The 7,958-nt window shown below is 44.8% G+C and overlaps 1 long non-coding RNA gene across 1 annotated transcript; it reads left to right on the top strand.

The window, feature by feature from the left end:
* Positions 1-4,186: 4,186 nt before the first annotated feature.
* Positions 4,187-7,958, top strand: LOC308569439. Its single transcript, XR_014000735.1, has 2 exons — positions 4,187-4,336; positions 7,857-7,958. It is a non-coding gene; the product is annotated as an uncharacterized lncRNA (long non-coding RNA).

Below are 7,958 nucleotides of genomic sequence, written 5' to 3' on the forward strand. Positions count from 1 at the left end.
TTGCAGGAGAAGGAAAAGAAAAAAGAAAAAGGGGGCAGAGGGAATCAAATTGGCTCCAATCCAAAGGCCAGGCGGAACAACTCTGTCTTACAGGCCCTGCGGAAAGAGATCAGATCCTGCAGGGCCCTGGTCTCATGAGACAGAGCGTTCCACCAAGTTGGGGCCAGTGCTGAAAAGGCCCTGGCTCTGGTTGAAGCCAATCTAACTTCCTTAGGGCCTGGGACCACTAGGGTGTTGTTATTTATGGACCTTGAGGCTCTCCGTGGGGCATACCAGGCGAGGCGGTCCCGTAGGTACGAGGGTCCTAGGCCGTGAAGGGCTTTAAAGGTCAAAAGCAGCACCTTAAATCTGACCCTGTACTCCACCGGGAGCCAGTGCAGCTTGAAAAGCACTGGATGAATATGCTCCCATGGCAGAGACCCTGTGAGGAGCCTCGCTGCAGCATTCTGTACCCGCTGGAGTTTCTGGGACAGCTTCAAGGGCAGCCCCGCGTAGAGCGAGTTACAGTAGTCAAGCCTGGAGATGACTGTCGCATGGATCACTGTGGCCAGGTCGGGGCGGGAAAGGTAAGGGACCAACTGCTTGATGCTGCGAAGGTGGAAAAATGTCGCCTTGGCTGTTGCTGTGACTTGCGCCTCCATGGAAAGGGAGGCGTCAAGGATTACACCCAAACTCTTAACGGAAGGCAATGGCACTAATTGGGCCCCCGCAAGAGAAGGGAGTTGGTCCCTCATCCCCATGCTATCCCGACCTAGCCATAGGACCTCTGTCTTCGAAGGATTTAGTTTCAATCGGCTCCCACGAAACCATCCAGCCACAGCTTCCAAGCATCTGGTCAGTGTGTAAGGGGCTGAGTTGGTGTGGCCATCCATCAGTAGATAGAGCTGAGTGTCATCAGCATATTGATGACAGCCCAGCCCAAAGCTCCGGATAATCTGGGCAAGAGGGCGCATAAAGATGTTAAAAAGCATTGGGGAGAGAATTGCGCCCTGCGGCACTCCACACACTAAGGAGTGGCGTGATGACATTTCCTTCCCTAGTGCCACCCTCTGTCCCCGACCAGAGATAAAAGAGCACAACCAGTTACGGGCTATGCCCTGTATCCCCACGTCTGCAAGGCGATGGTCCAGAAGATCATGATCGACCATGTCAAAGGCTGCTGACAAATCTAAAAGGATCAGCAGTCCTGACCCGCCTCGATCCAGTTGTCTACGGATATCATCTGTTAGGGCAACCAGAGCCGTCTCCGTCCCAAAACCAGGACGGAAACCGGACTGAAATGGATCTAATGCTGATGTTTCCTCCAGAAACCTACCAAGCTGTTCAGCAACCGCTCTCTCAATTACCTTACCCAGGTATGGAAGATTTGAAACTGGGCGGTAATTGGATAGGTCTAAGGGATCTAATGAAGTTTTCTTTAAGAGTGGACGCACCACTGCTTCCTTCAGTTCCCCTGGGAATGTCCCCGTGTCAAGGGACAAATTGATAATTTCAACCAGGGGGGTCCGCGCAACATCTGGACACTCCCTAATCAGCCAAGACGGGCACGGATCAAGGAGGCAGGTGGTAATGTGTACAAAAATCCATATGCTAAGGTAAAGTGTCCCTATAAATTCATCTATTAGTGAAAATGGCCTAACAGAATATATCAGGAAAATTGTGTATCAGCAAAAATGTATACTAGGAGAAAATTGCACTAAAATGCTGATTATATTCCACGAGTCTTTTAAAAACACACACACACTGACACAAAAATGTGGAGAACTGAACTTAAGATTGGAAAAATTAGAACCATAATCAACAGATTCTTCCATCCCTACCTGGGAGTAAACCTCCTTGAACTCAATGAGACTCTGTAAACATGAATAGGATTGTGTTATATTGTTAGCTATGATCCTATCCAGTAGGTGCAACTCAAGGACAGAACAGCTCCATCCGTCAATGTAGATTCCCAACCCCAACCCCAATTCATTTTTTCAGATATGGGAAAGAAGCAGTGATTTAAACGGCTTTTGTTAAAACCTTCAAACATGCACTCACCATTTCTTTCCGTTGACTTGCCAGAAGAGAAGCGAGCAGGGTGGGTGGGGGGCAAAGCAGTGTCTACTCCTGAAGTGGAAAGCAGTCAACCTTGGCAGCTTGAGTTAATAACTTGTGTGCGCTGTGAATATACAGCTTAGAAGATGGAGTTGTCACAAGGCTGGGCTGTGCTGTTTATTGCTTATCACTAAAGGCAAGCAACCTTTGGGGCTGCCCAAGTCCATCCTGGACAGAGCAACTAATTTCTTCAAGAGACCTGAAGCAGAAAGAAGTCCTGCAACTATGGCTTCTTCCATCGTGGTGTTTTAAAATAAAGGACTTTGCTAGGATTAAAATCCTTTCAGTAAGTAAGCATGCCTCGTTCAGAGCCAATTTTGCATTGGTGGAAAGTTTTCTGAACTAAATATATTAAAGGTGAATCAGAAAAAAAGAATAACAGGCTTTCTTCTTCTCTTGCCTATTTACTGTATGAAAAAATTCAACTGAGCTCTGGCAAGTAATAACCAATACACTGTTAAGGACTCTAATCTTCCCTGAGTGCAGAAAAGTTCATAGGACATTACAGCTGTTAGAAGCATCCCCCAGTCGTTCTTTTCCATGTAATTGTGTGAAGAAAGTGACACCCACCAATAGAGGGACAGGGTAGAGTTCTGGAGGATCTTGTTTCTCAGCTGCAAGAGGATTCCCACTTATACCTCGTCCTGTACAAGAGGATCCAATGGACAGCCTGTGGGGGCTTTGTGCCGGACCTGAAGGCACAGAGAAGCTGCCAGCCGCAGTTCAGTGGCTTACCACATGGGGGCAGCTTTCCACAGATCCCAGAACCTCCTAACAGTAGGACAAAGATGCTATCAATATTGATAAATCATACATTTTTCACACTTCTGGTGTGTTTCAGTAATTGTAACAGCCTAGCTGATAAATATGCATTTGAATATCTTGATGGTAACACAAATTACACATATATACCATTACATTGTCTCCAGCTACAGATATTTTGTATGGATCTGTTAGAAATACTGCCATAAAAAGAATTATCTGGCTATCACAAAAAATAAGCAGCAGCGTTTACGGAACAATTCCCCTCATTTTTTTCTTCTTCAGCACATGATCATATCCATCAGCTACAATAGCAGTTACGCATACAAGGCAGCCTCCAGATTCTGGCAAAGCAAGAGATAAGAAGCATTTGCTATTGGAACGATGCTGGTCCCATTTTTGTAGAGAATGCATTTCCATTTTGAGATCTGCTGACTTGGCACTTTATACAAGGGATTGGTTTCCTTAAAGGTGAAAACAGTGTTTCCTGCAGAAGCAGCACAGAGCTGCTTCCACTTGTTTTTCTTGATACTTTCTTGTTTTCACAATTATAGAAAATGAGAATGCCAGCTTTAGGAGAATGGGCAAGTCAGCAGCAATATTACAAAGCAACAGAGGTACCCCATACATTTGCAGTGGCAGCACCATATAGATTATGCCGAAATGTCTATATTATGACAAGCCATGGCTTTAGAACAGGCTTCCTTAAACACGGCCCTACAGATATTTTGAGACTACAATTCCCATCATCCCTGACCACTGGTCCTGCTAGCTAGGGATCATTTGAGTTGTAGGCCAAAAACATCTGGAGGGCCAAGTTTGAGGAAGCCTGCTTTAGAAGGCTGTCTCAACCCCCCCCCCCGGGAGATAGGTATGGGGGAGTCTGTCAAATTCAGTCTCTCTCAGTTTATCATCCCCCCCGTCTCAAGTTCACTTCTCATAGATTTTTATTGTTTTGTTTTTTTAAGTCCTCATGAAAATTCATCAGGGAATATCTTCTAATACACTCATTTTTGCAAAGCAGTTTTCCCTATCAGAATGCATTTTAGTCTGTAATTTTCAGTAATATGTGCATTTTAAGGTACATTTTACCCTACTAAACCCATCTTTCTACACATTGCTTGGCTGGAGAACTGCATTGCAAAATTCATAAGACGCGTGGATTTTGAAGGATTGCTGCGATTCAGTTTGTGCATTGTTTTTGAAAGTGCCATTGAGGTAGGTTCACCTTTAAATGTGAACTGAATCCAATATCTACCCCTTCCCTACCTAAAGATATGGTTTCTTCTCCATCAGTGGTCCCTTGTCAGTCTAAATTCAGGCTTGGCATAGTACTATCAGGAGTGAACTGAAGAGGAGGCATAGTGCAAAGGGGACCCTTTGCACAAACAATGTATAACCAAGGCTGATAACAAAGTGGGAAGGACGGAATCTGCCTAGCAGATAAATCACAATTGGTTACTCAGAAGCCTTACAGGTAATTCCAGTTGTCTTCCTGTTGCAACCCCTATGGTTACTGATGGTCTTCCCTGCATTGTTATTGCAGTGAATTGGAGGCTAGAGAAGTAGATTGATACCATGCTGTGATGGGTAAATGCCCAGCAGGTGTCTTGGAAGCAAGGCAGTGGCAAATTCAGAAGCACAGAGTCCTTTCACAGCCACACCCCCTTCCAAGATTATAAAAAATATTATAATTATACAGTACAGTGGTACTTCGGGTTAAGAACTTAATTCGTTCTGGAGGTCTGTTCTTAACCTGAAACTGTTCTTAACCTGAAGCACCACTTTAGCTAATGAGGCCTCTTGCTGCCGCCTCGCCGCCGGAGCACGATTTCTGTTTTCATCCTGAAGCAAAGTTCTTAATCTGAAGCACTATTTCTGGGTTAGCGGAGTCTGTAACCTGAAGTGTATGTAACCTGAAGCGTATGTAACCCGAGGTACCACTGTATTACATCAAAGGTGAAAGTGTGAGCACTTGTGGCACAAAGTCAGTCAAGCACAGATACTGTCCTCAGCACATGAAAGTAAATGTGACTTTTATGCCCTATTTGTTCTCAAATGGAATTGGGTTAAGTGTTGCTAGTTTGGGGGAAATTAAGCATTTCAAAGCAAGCCCACAGGCATGCATAACCTTGCAAGAAATATCGCCATGACCAAAGATGCTCATGCTCCCTGCTCCACTCAGCCGTCCAGTCATGCCCTTATCCACAATACTTCATGCCATTCCCATGCTCCACCCATTTTTCTATTCTCACCTCAAGTCAGTCAGCATCCCATGACCACTGAGCTCATTGGGCTGTGTTAGGGAAAAGGTCCCCTTATGTCCTTCCCCCACCAAACCGTTTCTTAGAGCTTCTGAAAACCTTTGGCTGCCCAAAGCCTGCTGATTCCTCCTTGCGTCAGGATGGTGCTATTTTGACTACATAAGGATTCACACTTAGCCACTGAACTTCAGAAAGATGGACAGTGTGTGTGTGTGTGTGTGTGTGTGTGTGTGTGTGTATCTAGCTATCTACACACACATATATAACTATATATAGATGACCATTAAAAAAATGGGAAAAGGATGAAAGAAAATATGCATCAGCTTTTCAGCAAGATCTACTATTTTCTGTTCATGTACTGGGGCAAATGATTTGGAGTGCTCCAATATCTTCGTTCAGAGTGACTGAGGTTCTCTTTCCTTGAAGTTTCCTTGTACATAACAGAACTTGCACAGTGTTCTCTTGGAACGGAACCGAGTGCCCCTAGGAATCAATAGCCCCTCCAAACCCCACACCCCAATCAGAACCCAAATGTCATAAAATTATGACTGAGTGAGAAGAGGGGACGTGCCAATCAGGTGGGAGGGAGAATGAGATAGAGAGAACTATTTAATGGTCTGAATGGGTTGTTTTCTGGTTCACACCGAGAAGCTGTTTCTGAATGCCCTGAGTGGCAGATGTTATAAATCAATGCAGAAATGCACTTATAAATCAATGGAGAAATCCAATATTTTAATGTTGCTGGGATTGAGCACAAATGTGTCCTTGCCCCCCAAACAGCCCAATGAGAACACTGTGCTTAGTGGGCACAGAATGCTGAGTGACTGTAGCTGTTGGATGGGGGAGGTGAAAACGGGGGACGACGATGGATTGTAATGGCTGGAGCCATGAATAGAAGTACTCCACATCGCAACACCTTGTAGGCAAATAAGTAAAATGGCTGTCAGGCTGCCACAAACGTGCCAGACACTCTGTGGGATTCACTGTAGTTACTGCTATGCAAACTTTTCCCGACACCACCCCACACCGGATATGGTTGTGTTTGTATACGTTGCTGTTGGGGGAGCATAAAATCCCAACTAGTTCCACTGAAAAACATTTCAGTGTAGTGGTGGTGTCCATCTTAACTGGACCATAGAGTATTGGGTTTCCCATGCCTTTTATCTGCTGTTGGCTGGCAGCATCTATAATGAAAGGATTTTATTTAAAAGGAGGGAAACATACCATCAATTTTCCTTGCATGTTCTATCAAAATATAGGGCGTTTGATTTTTGCTAAAGGCATTGTGTGAAGGAATTTTAGTGCGGGGGGGGGGGGGAACCATAAATTACTCCCTATGTGTGTGTGTGTGTGTGTCTTCTGACCCTGAACCCTAACTGCATTATTCTAGAAAATCCTTGCTCACAGCTGGAGTCCTCCTCCCTGCTCCCTCCAATCTAGGATTTTTTATTGTGTTGCAGTGGCTCTGCATTGCTGCAATTGCCATGGTGGTTTCTGGGAATGGTGCCTTTGCTAAGCAGTTCTGCAGCAGTGCAATGCTATATTTTAATCAATTCAGTTGGCTGAGAATAAATCATTGCGCAGAATCATTTCTTGACTGCAGAAGAAATCACTATTGTTTCTGACTGCCATTTCCAAAGAACATGGCATGGCTGCAACACACGCTCGTTTCTGAAGGAAGGGTAAAAAGCAGAACAACACTGCAGCCTTCCAAAGTCATTGTGTACCTTTGCTGCATTTTCTAAGGTTGGGTTTTGCATATTTTAGCGTAGAATCCGTTATTCAGCTAGGACTATGCTTTTGAAAAGTGGTTCTCTTAGGAATGTCCTGCAAGCTCCAAAGAGTTTATGTTGACACAGGCTGATGGAAATAGGTTTGATTTAAAAATAATAATAAAAAGACCAAGCAAGCTTGTCATGTATGCTCAGTCAAGAACTGCTTTGCAATGACAACCTCCAAAGCTGCTCCTAGTTAAAGCAGACATAGCCAAGCCCCAGAGTCACCTCCATTGACTCTAGCTTGGTCAATGGTCAGGGATGATGGGAGTTGTAGTCCAGCACTGTCTGGAGGGCCAAAGCTTCCCCAGCCTCCGTAACACCTGGCTTCCTTTTCTTGGGTAGCAGCATCTTCTTGTCTATAAAATACAGGCACCCTATTATTATGCATCATTTATAGTGCACTTTTTATTGGCTATATGGGTGATGCATGCCCTTACAACCATCGGAGGCACTAGATCACTCATGCACTCAGACAGGGAAGGCCATTGATGCAAGATGAGTCCATGCAAGGCTTAAGCCCAGGCCTGAGTGAAGCAGGGATGTTGGACTTGTAGCCCTCCAGAACTTGTTGGGCCATGACGCCCATCGTTCTTGACTGTTGGCCATGCTGGCTGGGATTGATGGAAACTGGACCCCAACAACATCTAGACAGCACCAGGTTGCTCCATCCTTGCACTGGAACACCTGCTTAGCTTTCTACCATTGAAATGAATGGGGCCAGGATAGGGAATCCTAAAGCATAGATGGAAGACATGCTGACTCCTATGAGATTTACTTACAAGTTAAAAATAAAGGGGTGGGTGAGAAATAAAATGTAAAATATTTATTATGGTAATTCAGTACGGCATGTGTTTTGAGCTATCCCTCTTCTCTGGGGCTTTTTCTCTGTGATCCAGGGCCATCCAGCCAAGGGATAGCGTTAATTGCCTTACTTTGTTTTAATCTTTGCAAACAGATGCATCTTTCAGCTGGATTATGTAGAAATTGCCCCTAAGGAAGAGCAGCAGCTCCAAATGGAAAAAGCCCTGGATTCTCAGAATAAATATTCTTCAGCACC

This window comes from Podarcis bocagei (assembly GCF_964188305.1).
Source record: "Podarcis bocagei genome assembly, chromosome: 12".
NCBI classification, from domain to species: domain Eukaryota; kingdom Metazoa; phylum Chordata; class Lepidosauria; order Squamata; family Lacertidae; genus Podarcis; species Podarcis bocagei.